Source organism: Artemia franciscana, chromosome 15, assembly GCF_032884065.1.
Source record: "Artemia franciscana chromosome 15, ASM3288406v1, whole genome shotgun sequence".
Lineage (NCBI taxonomy): Eukaryota > Metazoa > Arthropoda > Branchiopoda > Anostraca > Artemiidae > Artemia > Artemia franciscana.
The window spans coordinates 8,650,028-8,672,669 of record NC_088877.1 but is presented as its reverse complement, the minus strand read 5'-3'; the positions used below and the strand labels follow the sequence as shown (position 1 = coordinate 8,672,669).

The 22,642-nt window shown below is 35.1% G+C and overlaps 1 protein-coding gene across 4 annotated transcripts in view; it reads left to right on the top strand.

Moving 5' to 3' along the window:
- Positions 1 to 22,642, top strand: part of LOC136036009 (high-affinity choline transporter 1-like) — a 103,336-nt gene that overhangs the window by 11,863 nt on the left and 68,831 nt on the right. The window contains exon 1 of one of the 4 annotated variants that reach the window (XM_065717930.1): positions 7,933 to 7,951. The exons of the other annotated variants lie outside the window; for them this stretch is intronic. The gene's annotated coding sequence lies outside the window, so the exon portion shown is untranslated. Of the gene's footprint in view, positions 1 to 7,932; positions 7,952 to 22,642 lie in introns of those variants that run through there. 4 annotated transcript variants of the gene reach the window in all.

The following is a 22,642-nucleotide window of genomic DNA, read 5'->3' as shown; positions in this document are numbered from 1 at the left end:
AAATTTTTAAGAGTTCGAGTTAAGGGAAAGAGTCAAACTTTAGCGTAAAGAGCGAGGCGTTGAGGACGAAAAGCCCCTTTCATATACGGAGTATTTTCTGTTCGTTTTAAGTTTTAATGTCGCTGCTTATTTTCATTTAAAAAAAACTTGTTTTTTTTGTTTAATTTTAACAAGGGATCATAACAATTAAAAAAACTTAAAAAAGAAAACCAAAGGTTTGATGAATCATATCATTCTCCCCACACCACATGAGTGAGTTTATCGTTCTATGTGTATGACGCATACAACATTACAAATGGAAAGTACTTAAGACAAGAAAAAAATGAAAATCTTTTAAAGTTCAGTTCAGAATCACTGAGAATTTTGAAGTCATTTTTATGTACAACACTGTTGCAATGACGTCGTCAGACTCGGCGCGCTTATGTGGAAAAATTGAAGACTTTCATGTTTTGCATATATTTTCACGGAGGGTTAAAAAAACTCAAAAACCTTAAAAATGAAAATCAAAAGTTGGATGAATAATATCATTCTCCCTCCCCTTTACCACAAGAGTGAAAGTATCGTTTTTTTATATCTATGACACATACAACATTACAAATGGAATGTATTTAAGACATGAAAAAAAGTTGATATTTTCTTTAAGTTCAGAATCGTAAAAAATATTATGTAGACTGCAAAACAGCAGCAATGAATTTCTATGATTGGGACAAGTTTTCACTCATGACGCTCGAAAAAATACCAATTTTAGCGCCAAGATCTCTAGATTGTTGAAATACCACTTTCACCTATAATAAATTAAAAGGTTGTAAAAAAAGCTAGTAAAATCTAAATTGTCCAATGATATAACGAACTCGATCAAATGAGAAGACATAAATCACTATTTCAGTAAAGCCAAATTCCACGAACAAATTTGGCTTCGTGAGTTATAGCCTGTTCAAATCAATCTCTCATTGTGTTGCGTCAATAGTACGTATTTATCTGATAGAACACATTTATAATTTGCATATAGTACATCACATATGAAGTTGGGAGCTCATAGGCAGCAGGAATGACCCCGATTCAAAATTCAACGAATATGTTTTAGGTTGTTAACAATCCGTCCTCAGAGAGCTGTGAAACCGTACAAGTGTTCAGCTCAAAGTTATGAGGCTTTATTTTGATTATAGTTTTAATTTACTATTCCCGGTATATTTAGCCAGTGAATCAGACGTTGGGGACAAAACTTCTTGAAACCAAAATTTCATTGAAATATGCTATTTATTTTATAAGTATATATCTTTAAAATATATTATTTTATACTTGTGAGCTAGTAAAACATTTTGGGAATTATGAAACCCAAATCATGAAAGTTAGAAACAAAAGCTTTAAATTTATTGACCATCTATATAATAGCAAAACAAGATTGATCTATTTTTTACCATGGAAAGTTCATTTTTTACCATGAGACCCAAAGTAGGTATGCATTGGGTGAGAAAAAATGCTTACTGCTCCCTCGCAAACCATCGTGTTTTTGTGATTTTTTTTTTTGTAAAGAATACCTAGTAATTAACATGTGCTTTTCATATTTTTGACGAATACACCCCCCCCCAAGAAAAATACATCTCTACAGCCAAATTCCCAAGTAAGTGAAAGGCCAAATCCTAGGAATTTATATTCATATTTTTCCGCAGTGGGCATTATGGGGATCTTCTAGTGACTCCACAACAAAAGTGGGTGTTGAGACATCCAGTTACATGAGTGGAATTTTACAGTGCGTATGGAAAAATGTCAAAAGGAGCAATTTAATGCGCTAATGCTAACTATTATTCCCTCAATGCTGAAATTTTGAATATAGCTCTAAATGTATAAGTTGAAGCCAAGCTTATTCAAACTTACAACAAGACTGGCAATTATTATGATCAGGGCCGTATCCAGGATTTTTATTTGGCGAGGAGTGATTTGGTGTGGGAGCGTAAAAAAAAACTTTCAAATCGCATTAAAAATGTGTTTTACTGCATTTTTATTATGTTTTTACAAGTTGGACAAAAATTACAGGGGGAGGTCAAACCCCTAGCCCCTCTACTGAATACTACTACTACTACTACTACTACTACTAATAATAACTCGCTGCAGAACCAAGCCGCCTGAGGCCAACACAGCTACGCACGCTCCTCCTCCGACCTAATCTATTTAAAGCCTCCCTCTTTGGACCCTCCCAGGAAGTTCCCATTTCACTTAAATCTTTATTTATGACATCCTCCCGACCCAGACAAGGACGACCTGCTTTCCGTGTAGCACCAGACGGTTGGCCAAAAAGGACAATCTTCGGTAATCTGTCATCTTTCATCCGTAGAACGTGGCCTAGCCATCTCAACCTTTCTTTTATTACAGCCTTAGAAAGCTGGATTGAACCACATTTTTCGTACAACCTACTGTTTGAAAAACGGTCAGTCAGCCGGGTACCCAGAACAATCCGTAGGCAATTTCTCTGGAAAACATCTAGTAAATTTTCATCTGCTTATCGGAGCGCCCATGCTTCAGAGCCATATTTGACCACTGTCATCACTGTAGCTTTCAATATTCTAATCTCGGTTTGCAGACTTATCTTTCTATTCTTCCAAACTTTTTTTAACTGTGAAAAAACACCTTGAGCCTTAGCTATTCTACTTTTAACGTCTTCACTGCTCCTCCCACCATCTTTACTAATAATACTACCAAGGGAACTGAAGCTCATAACCTGATCAATCTCTTCGTTACCTAACATCACCTGTTCATCTTCAGTTATTCCTAGCCTTAGTGACTTAGTCTTCTTAACATTAATTTTCAAGCCTTTTTTAGCACCCTGAACTCACAAAACTTCTAAAAATTCATTTCGTTTTCCTCCCCATTTGATTCCGTGGTCTCCAATTGCCTTTCCTGTGCTCCTTAAGATGAAGTCCATCAAAATGATCCATATAAAGGAGGATAGAACACAACCATGCTTAACTCCTGATTTAATACAAAACCAGTTGCTAACTTCATTTCCTACCTTAACCGCAGCAGTATTATTCTCGTACATAGCACAAATCACTTTAATGTATTTTTCTGGTATACCATATAGCGACAAGACCTTTTTTACGCTCTTCTATCAACAGAATCGAAAGCTTGCTCATGATCGATAAATCTGAGGACCAAAGGTGTTTGACAACAAAGGGACTTCTCAATTATTAATCTAAGAGTGAAAACTTGGTCGACACATCCTCTACCTTTTCTAAAACCGAATTGTTCTTCCCTTAAAAATTTGTCTACAGCATCTCTCAGTCTAAAAAATATCATATTACTTAGTAATTTGCTACCTACAGAGACCAAACAAATGCCTCGATAATTACGACACTCACTCTTGTCACCTTTCTTATACAGTGGTTTAATTAAGGTTTTCCTAAAATCATTGCGTACTTCCCCTTTTCCAAAAACCATGTTCATAATCTTCAGTAGCTTATTCCTAACCTCAGAGCCACCATATTTAAGAAACTCATTTATCAACTATCAGCACCTTGGGCCTTATTATTTTTTAATCCTTTTAGTACTGTCGCTAATTCTTCCTCACTAAACAAATCTTCCTTCACATCCAAGGTATCACAAACTTTTTCACTTTCATCTATATCTTTTCCTGCAACTGTATCTCGGTTTAGCACATTCTCGAAATGTTCCACCCATTTTTCTTTAACCTTTTCCTTATCACTATTTGGGGCCTCATTTCTATCTTAAACTGGAACTAGTCCGGATTGGCTACTCCCTTTCAATTTATTAACATGCCAGTATAATATTTTACTATTATGCCGTCTAGCCGCATCTTCAAGATCCTCAGCAATTTTATCCATGGCCTCCACTTCACATCTCCCTAGTTCATATTTTAATGCTTTCTCCACTTTCTTTACATTCCTTTTTTTCTTGCGACCTATCACTCAGATAATTCTAATACAAACCCCTTCTACTCTCTATTAAACCTAAAGCTTTTTCACTAATATTCATAGTTGCAGTCTTAGCACTCTTCCCTAAGACACCATCAGCAACTTCACAAATTGTTTTTCTGAAATTATTCCATCCATCTTCCACATTGTCAAATTTTAAACTCTCAAGTTTAGTATTCAACTGTTCCTGGAAGTTTTTTCTCAAATTTTCATCATGGAGTCTACCAACATCATAACTTTCCGGGAGGTAGTTGCCTTTCCGAAATTTCAGCTTTAAATTAACCTTAGACACTACTAGAGGGTGATCTTTACTTTTAACATCAATAGCACCACTCCTATACACCCTAGTATCTTGTATTGATCCTGCTAGTCTTCTGTTTACAATAACATAATCAAAAATGTTTGCTGTCTTACCATCACGTGAATACCATGTCAACTTATGGGCCATTTTGTGACCAAACATCGCATTGGTTATAACTAGGTTGTTATACCTACAAAATTGCAAAAGTCTATAGCCATTACTGTTTTCTTTTCCTAAATCAAATTTACCTAGGCTAGGATACCATCTATCCCTATTTCTACCAATCTGGGCATTAAAATCTCCTAGCAAAAACACCATGTTTCTACCTGGTACCCTGTCTATTTGCTCCTGTAACTGTAAGTAAAATTCATCTGAGTCACTAGTATCTCCATCAGTTGGTTCAACGGGGGGCATATACTACTATAACTCACACCCTGAACTTTTAAGTCATAAAATGAGCAATAAGTATTCTATTTTTAATACCTTCCCAGCCTAAACAAGACTTAGCAGCTTCCTTATTCACCATGAGCCCTACTCCCTGTCTATGTACCCCATCTTTCCTGCCTGAGTAAACAAATTCTATGTCACCTAATTTCATGCTTCCTACCCCCTGGGATATGAGTTTCTGAAACTCCTAATAAATCCAGTTCAAACCGTCTGAATTCGTCAGTCAAAATTGACTTCTTTTTTTTTCAGTCAAAAAATGCGATAGTAATTTTTTAACGTCGTAACATTCCAAGTTCTAATTTTCATGTTCTTTAAAACTGAAATTATTTTGGCCTCAGGAAAAGCAGTGATCACGGATACCAGTGCAGGACGGCCGGCTTTAGCCAGTGTCCTTATCTCCCACCTATTTGTTGGTACAAGTATGGAGATGTAGTTATCAGAAGAACACTATAGCGTTGCCAATAGTAAAGGTCATAAGGCTTCAATGTTTTATTATTTATTTGTTTATTATTATTTTTTCCAGAGGCACTTTTATGGAAATGATACTCGTATAAACCTGAGAGAGGGCTCATTAGATCGGAAATTGAAATTTATAGCTCACTTTTTAAGAGTCATAAGAGATCCAAGGGTAACTATCCTCCCCTCCATGCCTTTTTTCCCTAAATCTATTCGATAAAAGTTTTGAGATAGGGTTTTTAAATTTTTGAGATAGCCTTTTTATAAAAATAGTTCAAAAACAGATAAAAACAAGAGCTAAGAGCTCATATGGCTTTTGTGACGAGGTCGGAAGAGCCAAGAGTTCATATGGCATGAGCTCTAGCAAAATTCTAAGAATCAATAGATAGATTTAAAAGGAAAATAAGAGGCTTAATGCCGGTTGGGATTTAAAATAAGAGCTCTGAGACACGAGGTCCTTCTAAATATCAAAATTCATTAAGATCCAATAACCCACTCGTAAGTTATAAATACCTCATTTTTTTCTAATTTTTCTCTCCCTTCAGCCCCCCAGATGGTCGAATCGGGGAAAACGACTTTATCAAGTAAATTTTTGTAGGTCCCTGACACGCCTACCCATTTTCATCATACTAGCACGTCCAGAAGCCCCGAGCTCGCCAAAGCACTGGACCCCCTAACTCCCCAAAGAGAGCGGATCCATTCCGGTTACATCGATCACGTATCTACGACATTTGCTTGTTTTACCCACCAAGTGTCATCCCGATCTCTCCACTCTGTGTTTTCCAAGATTTCAGGTTTCCCCCTCCAACTCCTCCCAAAGTCACCAGATCTGGTCGGGATTAAAATAAGAGCTCTGGGACATAAGTTCCTTTTAAACATCAAATTTCATTAAGATTCGGTTACCCATTCTTAAGTTAAAAATACTTCAATTTTTCTACTTTTCCGAATAAACACCCTCGCCCCAGCTCCCCCAAAGAGAGCGGATTCAGTCCGGTTATGTCAATCACGCATCTAGGACTTGTGCTTATTCTTCCCACCAACTTTCACCCCGATCTCTCCATTCTAAGCGTTTTCCAAGATTTCCCGTTTCCCCCTCTTACTCCCCCGATATTACCGGATACGGTCGGGATTTAAAATAAGAGCTATGAGACACGATATCTTTCTAAATATAAAATTTCATTAAGATCCGATCACCCATTCGTAAGTTAAAAATGCATCATTTTTTTTTCAATTTTTCCTCTCCCTCCAGCCCCCAGATTATCGAATCGGGGAAACGACTGTTATCAAGTCAATTTGCACAGGTCCCTGACACGCCTACCAATTTTCATCGTCCTTGCACGTACAGAAGCACCAAACTCACCAAAGCAGTAGACCCCCCCCCCGCAACTCCCCCAAATAGAGCGGATCCGTCCCAATTATGTCAACCACGTATTGGGGATAGTTTCTGTTAGTTTTGCAGTTGCTATTGAGCCGAGTCGCTTCTTACTTACAGTTTGTTATCGCGAATTATTGTACAAGAATAAGAGCTTTTTCAGGTGAATTCACAATGCACAAAGAATAGGATTTTCCTGAATACTATCGAGGCTGCGTCTCTTTTATCATAATTCATTTATATATATCTTTGAATTTATTTATGAATTTAACACTCAGTTTTTTACTTATTGATTTATTTGTTAATTGTAAAATAATGCTTCTAATTCTTCGATAGTTGAAAAATTCCGTTATCAAAAAAATAAGTATCACGTCAACATTCCTTAAGCTCCAAACTGGCAGTCCTGACATCTCTTTTCGTGGCCCTTCAGCCAGGAAGTGAAATGGGGAGTCTCGGCCACCCATCTGTGGTTTCACACACTCTTTCTGCTTACCTTCCCAAAATTTTGGCAAGTACAATTTTAGAGCAGGGTTTACCCTAGCTGAGCTTATAGAGTCACAACACTGACCCCGTCCCAAACGAAATAGCCGGCCGCGTCAGGAATCAAACCCGTGCCCCTCACACAAAGGATTCTTAACCCATCAAGCCAACCACTTATCTAGGCATTTACGAAAACCTGCAATTTCTCCATAAGATAATCACTGTCACCCTCTATGCATTCATATTGTACGTATAGACCAAATTTAATCCTTTATGCGGAAGGAAATTGGGGGGTTAAATTCCTCCGCTAAATCGATATGAAGGATCTCTTAAGCTAAGTATCAACATTTGGATAAAAATACCCATTCTGGGGATTTAGACCTCCCCCTATAAAATAATCAACTGACCTTCCCCCTGATAGATAATGTGTAACATCAGAACACTCTATAGCTCTTAGTATAATATACGACCAAATAATATAATAATATACCCGTTTTAACATACTGTGTTAATATTTGAGCATTAATATAGCTCGTAAAAAAAATCTGAAGAAAAAAAAACTTCATGTTGTCTAGACAAGGGCCGTCGTGTATATTTTAAAATGAGTTGTCAAACACCTTAAATTATCTTATGACGTTAGCAGATAGCATTAAGATAAAGTAGAATAAAAGTAATTGAAGCCTGAGAAATATTTTGACCAATAAGAAAAATATTATATTTACCAAAAAATTTTATTGCTTTACTTTGTATTTTCAGGATAGATTTAAGCCAAGCCACAAATGAATTAAAACATATTATAGGGCAATAATCAAGATAAAACTCAATTAAAAAGACATAAAATTTTAATTTTTGAAAAAAAGACTATGTGCTCTGTTAAATGGGAATAACCTAAATTCTGTGCAACTTAAATTCACGGTTATTTTGAATTGCAAAGGGAAAATAATCTATCATCTGCGGAATTTCAAGGTATCTGAAAGTTTTTCTTGTTATTTTTCCAAAAAGGAAGTTCCAGGAACATACAAAGGATGATTTTTTTTTATCTAGGGCTGCAATCATGGGAGCTGGGGCAAATTTGAAAAACCGTCTTTTAGTACTATGCATTCCCATCAAAACTTCAAAGAAAATGAAAAAATCTTATTGTTGGGGGTGCAATTTTGAGCGGTGGTGGTTGCAACCGTAGTTTCTTAAATATATTTGTTTGCTTTTCCATTCAAAATAATCGAAAAAAAATCCTCCGTATGAAAAAAAATTCTGCGTATCTTAGTAAAATATCGAAGAAAACCCTGTCCGCCACCTTACCTTTTCGTGTATTGGCACCCGTGATTATAACGAATAAAACTTTTTACTAGGACACATGGCTTTAAATCCAAATACCGTTCATAGTTCTTTTGATTACGCTCAAAGCAGCCATGTTTTAAAATCCCCATCCATGTAAAAATTTTTGAAAAGACCTCCCACATTAGCAATAATTTAACAAGGTTTTTTGAAAACAAGTATTAAACAAGTTTTTCGTAAGGCAATTAAAAATATAATTAAGCTAAATGATAATATTCCTTTAGATAGGGATTTGGGAGAGTAGTCTTTCAATGGAATACTGATAAGCAATCCCTCCCTTAAGGAGGGAATACTGGTGATGTTGAAAATTATAGACCGATTTCGATTTTACCCATTATGTTTAGGATACTAGAAAAATACCTTTCAGTCAGAATTTATTTGCAAATATGCTTTTGACATGCATTATTAATAATGGCGTTAGATAATAAATATAAGGTTGTAACTTTATTTTTAGATATTGTAAAGGCTTTTGATACGATCAGACATGGTATTCAGTTAATGAAATGTCAAATTTATAGGATTAGGGGCCAAGCTCTTTCGTTTTTACGTTCTTTTCGTCTTGTAGAAAAATATATATTCAAGTTGGTAATATGGATTCTGACGAAAATTGTATTGAGTGTGGAGTTCCACAGGGTTAGGTATTTGGACCATTGTTGTTTTCAATTTCTGGGAATGATCTTCCAAGTCTTTAAGTAAATCGGAAACAAGAATTAGTGACATCGTCAAAATGGATAGTGCAGCTAGAGTGCCTATGTTTTCTGATAATACTTCTTTAGTGGTGATCGCAAAGTACCAGCGGTTGCTCCTAGAGAGTGTAAGAGAATCATTAAATGAAGTTTAAAGACGGCTGACAGTGAATCAGCTGAAGAATGACCCCACTAAGATCACTGTTCTTATATATTTGAGAACATAAGATGATTATCCATGGATACAGCTCGTCATTGCTCGTCAAAAGGTAGTAAAGTGTCTAGCGTTCGTATAAATGACACTCTCAGGTTCCGATCTCATATTGAAACCTTATCTCGAATTTTACTGTGCAATTTGGGGATGATTTGTAAACTTAAATATATGTTTCCAGCTTATATACTTAGGTTTCTCTTGATTATTACCCTCCACGTTAAGTTTCTGCCAGGTCCACGTTTTTTTTATTACAAAGGGTATAAAGCTATGGAATAACTTAGATAATGGTATGAAGAAGATAGGAAATTCTAGTGATCTTAAAGGAAAACTTAAAGAAAAACTATTAAGCAAGTATGATTTTTAGTTTTGTTCGTTTTAAAGAATATTTGATTTCAATTAAGTTTTAATCCTTTGTTAGTTGGCGTGGCTGACCCCAGAGCATGGATATGATGTGTAGTTGCTGCCCCTGTAGTATTATTGTTGTTATTTTTACATTAAACAAAATGTTATAGTTTTTTGTTTCTTTTCTCTTCTCTCTTCTTTTCTTTCTTTCTTATTATAGAAAATTTAAAAGATGTTATATGTATGTATTTTTTACCTGATTCACCCGACGTGAACCGTTTGGCTTTGGGCAAATCATATTAATTTTTGTGTGTAAATTGTTGTTAAAGTTAAATAAACATATCAATATCACCATCAATGCTTTATCCACAAATTTGACGAAAAATGATTTAATAAATATATTGCAAAACCAATACCCAATACTGATGAATCTGTCACAAAAAGACCTTCTAGATTAACCGTTAAAAAAAAGCAAGAATTGCATTAAAATATATTCTTGATTTGTATTTACCTGAGTGAATTACCTTGTTTCGTCTAGTTTTCTTTTCAGTCGTGATTGAACTTTCTTGAAGCAATGAGCCTGGCCCTGTTATAATGCTTTGGTCTTAAGTTTAACGGTCACATTTTAAAAGTAATATTTTATTAATAAATTCCCTTTGCTGAGGATGACCCTTGGATACAGAGTTTTAAACCGAGAGACTTAACGTTTTAAATAAATTTCACTGTTACAGATGAATTCCCTATTATTTTACCCGTGATTTTTTGAACGAGGAGGCTCGTTCAAGCTATGTTTTATATTCTAAGTTGCGTGAATTGCCTTGAACTATTACGTTCTATCAATGAAATGCTAATTTCCATTGTTCAAATAAAAACAATGGTCAATTTTGATCTACATGATTATTTTCTTGAGAAAAAGTTTGAAAGTTCATGAGAGTTAATGACAGATGCCACATGGATTCCACAGGGCCAGGTGCATTGTTTGTTCTGACTAACATGATCTAGAGCTTAAAGTTAAGCTGAGATATGTTAAATTTTTCCTGAGAGGGGAGTGAAATTTAATGCTCAGTCAAAAAACCAGGTATTTTCATTAAAAACCCTCGAAAATATCTTAATAGGGCTTAAATTTACTTTTAACGAGTTTATGTGACATTTACAGAGAAAATACTGTTCAAATATGTGCTTGTTAACCGGGGATGAATCGTCTTGACTCAAAGAAACGAGGTATTTTCTTTAAAAGGCCCCAATATATCTTAATGTGGCTTAAATTTACCTCTAACAAGATTATTTTAAATTTTATGAGGAAATATTATTCAAAGGCGCACTTCAACCAGGGGTGCATAGTCTTGGCTCAAAGAAACGAAGCATTTTCATCAAAAGCCTCAAAAAGATCTTAATGTAGCTTAATTTGAACTCTAACGAGGTTTTGCAAAATGTGAAGAGATAATTTTATTTAAATGTAGGCTTGTCAACCTGGGATGCATAGTCTTTGCCCAAAGAAACGCGGCATTTTCATTAAAAGCTCTCAGAAATAGCTCTTAAAAGAGCTGAAAATTAGCTCTAATTTCAATCCTCCAATCTGGAATTGGTTTCTAGAAACCCTATATTTCTTTACTTCATGATTCTTTTTGCTTATATTTTATTCTATATCAGGGTTTTTCAAGTTTTCTTTTTCCATTTGTTGAGTTTTACTTTTCTTTGTGTTTTAAAAATGCTTTTTAATTTTTTTTTATTAATAAAATTTGCATGAAGAAAAGTTATTATTCTTTAGATTTATTGAACGAGGATAAAACTTCAATAAGAAATAATTTACGCAATGAAATATCTAAATCCTATGCTTTGTAACATCTGCTATATAACTTAACCTGTCTAGGTCATTTCAGAACATGAATACTGCTGTAACAAGCAGGTATATTTGTTGTAACAAAAATGAACATGATTGGGACGCTTTTGTAATCATGCGGAAAGGGTTAGAAACATACAAACCACTTATAATTTTATTATGCATGAACAAGGGATTCTGTTTGCGTGCAATAGGTGATGTATAAGCCAAGTGAAATATTAGACAGGTTTTCATAGCTCACTTGGTTAACACTCCAATCCTTTGGATGAAAATGCCTTTTCAAATCCTAATGGGGTCAAAAACCATAAGAGCATAAAGATTCCTTGAGAAAAATTTAGTGATGGAAAATGAAGTTTCTTAAAGTAGTATGTAACAACCCACGTGTCTGTCATCACTACATAACACTCCATATGTGACTACCCACACATACAACCGGGGATTCCCCATGGCCCCCTGACCTCTAGCACGTCACGCGAGATTGCGTCACCCTTAACATAAGTTAAAATTTCACTATTACATAACAACCAAAGAAATCTTGAAAAACTTCTTGAAACATCCTGAAAAACGTCTTTAAACATATTGTAAAAAAAATCCTTGTCGGTAAAACTGGTTGCTAGGGGCCCTGATGGAATTGAATACTAGGGCCCCAGTGAAATTGAATGCTAGGGCCCCAGTAGAATTGCTCACTAGGGGCCCCTGTTAGAATTGGTTGCTAAGGTCTGGCGTCCTAAAGGTTCCTCTTCACCAGGCCCTAAAGGATTTTTCCTGGTTCTTGCTAGTTCTTAAGAAAAAAGCTCTCTATTATATAACGCCCCAAACCTTATTACGTAACAACCAAAGAAATCTAGATTTAGCGGGCCTCTGAATGTTTTCCCTACACCTTTAGGTTTTTAACCAGTTAGCAAATGCATCGTTTAGAAAACATTCCCTATGACGTAACATGTACCTGCATCTCTTAGAAAACTTTCCCATTTAAGTAACAGACATTTGGGTTTTTAAGGGGCCACCGTTTAACTTAATTAATTAAAGGAAGAAAAGAGCAGTATCTATTTGTCATACTAAAACCAGTGTGGCGTCACTACTGCTATTGCTCTCCTTAGTCCCTGGGGAAGGGCTCTACGTGGTATCGGGCACATCGGTATCGAGTCTATTGGTATCGTTGTTGTTAGACATTTTACTCACTTTCGATTCCTAAATAAGCATTCTTGTTTTTTATACTGGCCTTTGGGTGTTTTCAGTAAACTGCTAGTCATAGGGAAAATTTATCAGTTGATTTAATTGCACTATTTTATCGATGTGTATTAGATAATCTGTGAAGCAGTAATTTTTGTTCATTTTAAGTTTCAACTTCACTCTTTATTTCCCTTAGAAAAACTTTCTTTTTCAAAATTAATTACCAGAAGCATTAAAAGTTCCATTTCCTGGAAGTTCCAACTCTGTCTCTGAGACGCGAGACAAAACTGGATACACTGTCCAAACTGCGTTTAAAATCTGTCATCTTCTAATGAAATCTACTAACTGCAAAAAATCTCTATTACGCGATATAGATGCTTACATTCAGGCCCAATGAAAAAGAGAAAAGAACGCTTACTCTCTCGTTACCATCGAAACCAACTGACTGATCTCATATCCACTCTCTGACGATGCTGTTACTTCCAACTTTATAGCACCTAGAGAATCACGTATCATTTTCAAATTAATTATTGGCTTGTAAAAGAGTCGAAGCAAAATAACTGCAATCGTTTCAACAATCAGTATGTAATTCAGGCCTGCACCCCTTCGAAACCTAAAAATTCTTAGAATTGCCCCACAGGATTATTAAAATTATCATATGGCTCACTCATTTTCTCCCCAAATTTATGCTCCTCTCAAGCGTCTATTCTCCAAAATCTCACCTTTCTCCCCGACGTGTGTAACAAAGTTACTAAAGCCTAAGCAAACGTTTTTTTTCTAAAAAGAAAACAGAAAGAACATTCCGCATCATAAAAAAACATATATTGAGTAGATTTGTAATGGGCTTACTGTAGCTATTTTTGTCTCTTTACAATATTTCTTATGCATGAGTCCTCCACTCGTAGATTAGCATCTAATTAACCAAGGTCATTACTGTATCCTTGAAGACCAAAGATTACTGCCTTATCAGTATTCTTTCTAAGTAGCTAAAGACAAAAAGTAATTATCCTTAGAAAAGCTGTAAGTAGAACAAGTCAGATATATTGATTAATTCATTCAATTTAGAATACGCTAAGGAACTTAATCGGATGTGTACGTGATCTGCAGTAAGTAGAACATTCTCTCTAAAATGTACAGAAGTGAATTGGATTTGTATCTAAAAAGTAAAAAAGCAAGTTTTTTTCAGTTAAAGCAAATAGCCACATTGAAAATTATCGTAAACACAAATTCTTTCATATATGAGGTGCTACTCTCTCCTCAATCCCTCCCCCTTGTTAACGTGAAGTTGTATATAGTGAACGTAGAAGCAGGCTTGGATTTAACAATAGGCCCCCTAGGCCTAGGCCTAGGAACGGAAAAATCAAATGGGCACAATAAATTATCAGTCAATGATTGTTTTCTAAGCGAAAACTGAACTGATGTGAATTATCGTCAAAGTTGACGATAACTTTTGCGCTACCTATTCGCGCTACCTAATATAACTTTTCCGCTACGGAGGAGTGGCCACTCCTCCGTTACGCTACCTATTCATTGAAAAATTGCCTATTCATAAAATACCTATTCACTATACCGATTCACTATACCAATATCTAGTCATAAAAATACTTATTCTCTGAAACTTATTTTAAAACAAAACAAGAATTCCGTGGCAACTTATAAACTATCAGATATCTCCCAAGAACAGCAGCTGGGAGTTCGATATCACCTCTCTCTTTCGCTACTTTTGCTAATTAGTTGTGCTGTGTTCAGTGGTTCTACTACCTCCAAATCTTCGAGGATTTCCCCCAGAATCTCGTAAAAACGGTGCGGTAAAAACTCTTGAGCCTAGTAGCGTAAAAGCTTTAAATCCGGCCTTGTTTATGAATGGAGACAATACAGTTGGGCGATTGCAAGTGTTTTATTTACTGAGCGCCTGTTAAAGCATTCGGACTGAAAAATTTATTGTATGAGGGTAAGGCGCATCAATTTAGTTTTTCATTCTTGATGCATTGTGAAAAATAGTTTTTATCCTATCCCTAAATTATTTGTGTTTGAGCATTTTTATGAAATCATTAGAGATAAAAAAAAAAAAAACGGTTTAGCGTAAAAAGGAGGAGCCGAGGAAAAAGAACCTGGTATACGGAATAATTTATGCTCATTTCAAGTTCAAATTATAAAAAAAAAACTAGTCTTTCCAACTCAAAGTAAGGAGCAACATTAAAACTTGAAACGAACAGAAACTATTACGTATATGAGTGGGGTCAGCCCCCCCTCAACACCTAGATCTTCATGCTAAAGTTTTTCGATACTTTCGAAAAAGTTTCTTATTGTAATAATTAAAAACATTTATGTTTTTTAAAGAATTGGGACAAAATCCGAACTTTAACATAAAGAGTAAGGTTTTGCAGAGGGGTCAACGCCCTCGTATACGTAATGATTTATGTTTGTTTTAAGTTTTGATGTTGCTCCTTATTTTGAAATGGAAAAATTAGTTTTGCTTTTATTTCTGATCAAATTTCTAAGTAGTATCAGAAAATTTAACTCCGTCTCCATGGTAAAATCCTCCCTTCCCACGAAATTCTCCTCTGGATAGCTCAAATTACCCTTAGCATACACATGCGTAAAATTGAGTCGGAAAGGAGAAAGCAAGACACATACAAAAAATAAAAAAATTCATATAGAAATTCTGGCAAATTCTCTTAGTGTAAAATCTCCCCTGAAAAGTTAACCCCCTAGAAGCTTTCCTCCCAATGAAAAATCTCTCAGTACATAATCCCTTAGCAGAAAATTCGTTCTCGTCTTCCCAACCGAAAGATGAACGTATGCTTCCAAATAACAAATACTATACGTAAACAATGGACAAATTTTATAACTTAAAGACTTTTCAACAGGCCTCTGGGAGGGGAGGGTCATTTTATCTTTAAATGCCTATTTATTGGAACAACTATGCTAAATAAAATAGATATTTTAAAATTTTGATCGGGTGATTTTGGCAAAAAAGGGGCGTGGGAGGGGGCCTAGTTGCCCCTCCCCAATCTTTTTGGTCACTCAAAAAGAACACTAGAACATCTAATTTCCGTTCGAATGAGCCCTCTCGCAATGTTCTAGGACATATGGGTCAATACGATCACCCCGGGGGAAACACACATCCGTGATCTTTCTTCTGGCAAAAAATACAAAATTCCATATTTTTACAGATAGGAGCTTGAAACCTCTATAGTAGGGTTCTCTGATACGTTGAATCTGATGGTTTAACTTTAATTAAGATTCTTTGACTTTTAGAGGGTGTTTCTCCCCTTTTTTGAAAATCAAGCAAATTTTCTCAGACTCGTAGCCTTTGATGGGTAAAACTAAACTTAATAAAACCTATATATCTGGAATCTGCAGAATAACCGACTTTTTTATATATCTATTGTTATCAAAATTCTACTTTTTAGAGTTCTGATTACTATTGAGCCACGTCGCTCCTTACTTACAGTGTGCTACAACGAACTGTTTGATAGCGCTCTTTACTTTCACTAGAAAAACTTATCCTTTTTTTATTTCTGTTTGTCTTTAATACCTTATGCTTTAAATTTATTATTTATATTAATCTTTTATTATGTATATATTATGTCAAACAGATCGTAATAACGAACTGTCATAAAGAGTGACCCGGCTCAATTGTAACTGAAACTCTACAAAATGGAATTTTGATACCAATATTTACATAAAAAGAATCGCATTTTTATGCTGGTTCTAAATGTATTAAATAAAAAAAACAAGTTTTTTTAACTTGAAGTAAGGAGCGACATTAAAACTTAAAACGCACAGAAATTACTTCGTATATGAAAGAGGCTGCTACCTCATCAACGCCACGTTCTTTACGCTAAAGTTTGACTCTTTCTCTCAATTCTTCTTTTTACAACAGTAAAAAATTTTAGCGTAAAGAGCGGGGCGTTGATGAGGTTTTAATGTCGCTCCTTACTTCCAGTTAAAAAAACTTGTTTTTTTTATTTAATTTCTGAACGTTTTTGAATCAATGCATGTTTTGATTTTGGCTCTCCGCAGAGGAATAATCAAAACGAAATTTGCATATTTTTTTTTTGGCTAAATAGCTTTCTCATAATTTTGATCGAATGATTTTGAGAAAAAAAGAGCGGGAGACGAAGCCTAGTTGCCCTCCGATTTTTTGGTTAATTAAAAAGTCAACTAGAACTTTTAATTTTTTACGAATATTTTAATTGGTAAAAGATTTACGTAACTTATAAATTAGCTTACGTAAAGAACTTTTGTATTCTCATGTTTTTATTACATATATGAGGAGATTCGCCCCATCGTCAGTACCTCGCTCTTTACACTAAAGCTTAAATTTTATCCCAATTCATTAAGAATGACACCTGAATCACAAAAGCCGTAGAATAGATAGTTGAAATTACTAAAAATACTTTAGCGTAAAGAGCGAGGTATTAGAAGGAGGTGAGCCCCTCATATGGGTAATAATTTCTGTTTGTTTTAAGTTTTATTACTGTTCCTTACTTCCAGCTGAAAAAGCTTTTTCACGTTTATTTTTTAATTGTTTTTTTATTTAAATAATGCTAGTAAATCCTGCTCTCCCTTCATGGAAATTTTCTTCTCACATGACAAATTCTCGATGGAAAGTTCCCCCATCATATCCATCTCTTCTCAACCCCTCCCCCCAACCAAAAAAATCCTCATGAAAACGCCTGTATACTTCCCAATAACCATTACTATATGTAAGCACAGGTCAAAGTTTGTAACTTGTTGCCCCTCCCACGGGGACTGTGGGGGAGTAATTCGTCCCCAAAGACATAGTTATAAGGTTTTTCGACTACACTGAATAAAACGGCTATCTCAGAATTTTGATCGGTTGACTTTGGGAAAATAATTAGCGTGGGAGGGGGCCTAGGTGCCCTCCAATTTTTTGGTCACTTAAAAAGGGCACTAGAACTTTTCATTTCCGTTAGAATGAGCCCTCTTGCAACACTCTAGGACAACTGGGTCGATACGATCACCCCTGAGAAAAAAAAAAAAAAAAAAAAAAAAAACAAAAAAAAAAAAATAAAAAACAAATAAACACGCATCCGTGATCTGCCTTGTGGCAAAAAATGCAAAATTCCACATTTTTGTAGATATGAGCTTGAAACTTCTACAGTAGGGTTCTCTGATACGCTGAATCTGATGGTGTGATTTTCGTTAAGATTCTATGACTTTTAGGGGGTGTTTTTCTATTTTCTCCCTATTTTCTAAAATAACGCAAATTTTCTCAGGCTCGTAACTTATGATGGGTAAGACTAAACTTGATGAAACTTATATATTTAAAACCAGCATTAAAATGCGATTCTTTTGATGTAGCTATTGGTATCAAAATTCCATTTTTTAGAGTTTTGGTTACTATTGAGCCGGGTCGCTCCTTACTACAGTTCGTTACCACGAACTGTTTGATAAGTTTGACCAAGTTTAGTTTTAGTTTTACCAAGTGACATATAGCGATCACAATTTCTGTCTGTCTGTCGCTCTGTCTGTCTGTCTGTCGGGCCCAGCTTTGCTAGTTCGGCCACTTCCAGATAGGCTAGGACGATGAAGGTTGGCAGGCGTATGGAGCATTGAACCAGATTAAATTAGAATTGGTTGCTTCTCAAATTTGACCATTTGGGGGGAGTGGAAGCACGGTTAATTTGGAAAAATTAGAAAAAATGAGGTATTTTTAACTTACGAACGGGTTATCGGATCTTAATAAAATTTGATATTTAGAAGTATCTCGTGTCAAAGATCTATTTTTTTATATCCCGACCGGATCCAGTGACATGGGGGGGTAAGGAGGGGGAAACATAAATCTTGGAAAACGCTTAGAGTGGAGAGATCGGGATGGAACTTCATGGAAGAATAAGCACAAGTTCCAGATACGTTATTCATATAACCGGACCAGATCTGATCTCTTTGGGGGAGTTGGGGTAATTTCTAGTGCTTTGGCGAATTCGAGAATAAGCGCAAGCTCTAGATGCACTATTGACATAACCGGACCAGATCCGCTCTCTTTGGGGGAGTTGGGGGGGGGGGTTTCCAGTTCTTTGGTCAATTCGGTGCTTCTGGGTGTGCTAGGACGATGATAAATGGTAGGCATGTCAGGGACCTGCACAAATTGACTTAATAACAGTCCTTTCCCCGATTCGACCATCTGGGGGGCTGAAGGCTCTTGGCCCTTTCGACCTCGTCACAAATGCCATATGAGTTCTTACTCTTGTTATGAAATAAAATAGTTTATTTATTTTGGAAGGCCACACTGCCTTTTCATGGCATACAAATAACAGCTCAATAAAGATAAATCCTTTTATCAAAAAGTGAAAAAAAATTCCAAAACCTCCAGATACCTCTACACACAATATTATCTGCTGGACTATATGCAAAACTGAAGCCATAAAAATCAACTATCCACCGAATATACAAGAAAATCTTATGTATATCCTTAGACAAAATGCTCCTAGGAAAAGCTGAGAAATTTTTCCGGTCTCCTAGACTATTTTAAAACAATGATAAATGTGATATAAATTCAGTGTGAATTAAGTGCTCTAATGATATGAAAAAAAAGAATTGGCCTGGATTTATATAATTCTTGAATGGGAAAATCCATTTATATATTAAACTAGCTGTTGGGGTGGTGCTTCGCGCCACCCCAACACCTATTTGGTGGGGGTGCTTCGTGCCAACCCCCCAAGCCCCCCCGCGCGCGTAAGTCGTTACGCGCCATATTAGTTATGCGCCATTGTAGTTGTGTCCCTGTGTCCCACCTGTGAATATATATATATATATATATATATATATATATATATATATATATATATATATATATATATATATATATATATATATATATATACATATATATATATATATATATATATGTTTTTAACTACGTAAAACTTGCGAATATACAACATTCTTCGCTGTCCCATTGTCTGTACATATAAATAGATTGTCAGGTTTACCGACTCTTGAACATGCAACATATAATTGTCCATGGGAAAAACAATCCGTAGTCAGATCTATACCTCATTATTCTAATGATTGCCCTTGAGCTTTGTTGATGGTGATTGCCAAACAGACATTCCCTGTGTCCCCATCGTCATTTATATATCCCCCCTGTGCCCCCCGGTGTCCCCGTTGTAGTTGTGTCCCTGTGTCCCAGTCGTCATTTATAGTCGACAAACATGACGTCAGTCGACACACAAACATGACGTCAGTCGACACACACGTCCCAGTCGTCATTTGTGTCCCGATGTCCCAGTCTGTAATTTCTCTTTGAGTGTCCCGGTCGTCATTTATATTCCCTGTGTCCCGGTCTGTATATACATTCGTTTTTGAATTTGTATATGATGAAATATATTTTTTGTTTTTTTAGTTTTTTTCTTTTTAGTTTTTTTTTGGTTTTTACCTTTTTTAGCTTTTTTAGTTTTTTTTCTTTTTAGTTTTTTTTGTCGTTTTTGCCTTTTTTAGTTTTTTTATTTTTATTTTTTAAGTCTTCTTTTTCTCCTTTATTTTTCAGTTTTTTTCCTTTTTTTAGTTTTTTTTTTCAGTCATTAGTTTTTTTTAGTTTTTTAGTTTTTTTATTAGTTTTTAGTTTTTTTTCTTTTTAGTTTTTTTGTAGTTTTTACCTCGCTGAGATTCCCCTCGCTGAGAATTCCCCCCGTATAATTGACACATTCCATGGCTTAAGCTCAGTTAATCTAGAATCTATAAATTTTTAGCAACTGTGAAATAAAAATTTCTTGACACACGAAAATTCAAATAGAATTTGCATACTGCCTTTTTTTTTTCTTTTCTTTTTTAAGGTCAAGGCTAGATGGCATTTGTTCTAAACGAGTAAGACAAAAGGTTGTCATTGAAAGAACATTTAGTAAAGAAGTCCGATAAATTGATTTATCAATGAAATTCGGAATGAGCAAAAGAGCTCAAGAGGATGGGTGCGTGACCTGAATTATGTTGCAATTTCTTTTGGAGAAACTTGGAAAAGTAAATGGGAAAAACTTTTAGGCAAAACATGGAAAGCGTTGCAGGTGATAGCTAGTAATTTTCTGATGTTTTTTCGTATACAGCCCTCACTGGGAAAATTAAGACATTTTCTATTAAGAAAGTAACAAGTGAGGCGTGAAAGACAAACAGATTTATCCTTGCGATTCATAATAATAAAACCCCTTTTTGTACAAGTGTATGACTTAAATTGAAAAATAATTTTCTTCTAAAATAACAAAAAAATATCTAATTTTTTTTTTAAAGTAAAACAGCTTTAAATTCAGAAAAACTTTTGGGTAAGCTGTGCAAAAAGATCAAACAGCGACCCGGCTCAATAGCAACCGAAACTCTAAAAAATGGAATTTTGACACCAATAGTTACATAAAAGAAATCCCATTTTAAGCTGATTTTAAATATATAACTTTCATCATGATTAATCGTAGCTATCAAAAGTTACGAGCAAGAGAAAATTTGCCTCATTTTAGAAAATAGGGAAAAAAACCCTGAAAGTCATACACTCTTAACGAAAATGACACCATCAGATTCAGCGTATCAGCGAACCTTATTGTAGAGGTTTCAAGCTCCTATCTACAAAAATGTGGAATTTCGCATTTTTTTGCCAGAAGACAAATCATGGATGCATGTTTATTTGTTTTTTTGTTTGTTTTTTTTTTCCCAGGGGTGATCGTATCGACCCAGTGGTCCTAGAATGTTGCGAGAGGGCTCATTCTAAGGGAAATTAAAAGTCCTAGTGCTCTTTTTAAGTGATCAAAAATTGGAGGGCACCTGGGCCCCCTCCCACGCTCATTTTCCCCCAAAGTCACCGGATCGAAATACTGAGATAACCATTTTGTTCACCATAGTCGAAAAGCCTAATAACTATGTCTTTGGGGACAACTTACTCCCCCTCAGTCCCCATGGGAGGGGTTGCAAGTTACAAACTTTGACCTAACAAATACAACGTAGAAACAATAGGGAAAGTTTTTTCAAGACAATGGAAATTATTTATGTAGATATTTCGGCCCTATGTCCAAGGGCCGTCTTCAGCACAATACAATACTATATATATATATAAAAGAACTTACATCAAATTATGAGAATTAAAACTGAATATAAAAACACTTATTAAAACAAATTTTTTTTTAAAAATATAGCCCTAGCATCCTTACTTCAGCGAAGTTCAACCAGGACTGGCGAAAAGAATGAAATGAAGAAATATAAACTCATTCAAACTAAAGAGAATAAAATGATTAGATGCAATTTCTTAAAGCTAATCTTGCTTGTTTAGCAGCCTGTCTCAAAGGCCTTTTCGTAGTTGGTTCAGTACTATTATAAATTGGTTTAGTAAAATATTTTGTTAGATCATTTTTAACTAAATTTGAGTATAAAGAATTTAGTGAGTATTCCCCCAAGTCCCTGTTCAAAGAAATATTTTTATTGATTTTGAGATTAATTTCAATTGATTCTCGAACCACCTGTTTTATTCCCAAATCATTACTAATGAGTGAAGAGTTTTCAAAAAGTATCATGTGGGACGGATTATTAAAAATATGCCAACCTAGAGCAGAATCAAAGGAATTGTTGGAACCATTTGAAATTAAGGCCTTGTCTATGTCATTTTTATGCTGATGTAACCTTTTGTCTAGATTCTGATGGGTCCTGCCGACATAGTATTTTCCGCAATCACAGGGTATTTGATAGACCCCTCTTTGGCGAGTAACTGGGGTCTTATCTTTACCCGAATTTAAGAAATTGATGATTTTAAAATTATTAGTAAAAACTACGTACAGATTATTTTTTGTGCAAATATTTTTTAATTTTGTTGTAATCTTTGGGATATACGGAAGATAGACAATATTTGAGGGCTTATCAATAGCCTCACATTGTGAAGTATCTTCTTCGATTTTACAAGAATGTCTTTTTATTCTACGGCTAATTATTTTATTTACAAAAGGAATGGGGTATCCATTACCAAAAAGAATATCTCTGATAAAATTTATTTGCTCCCATTCATATATAAATGCAGAAATAAATTTTATCAGAGATATTCTTTTTGGTAATGGATACCCCATTCCTTT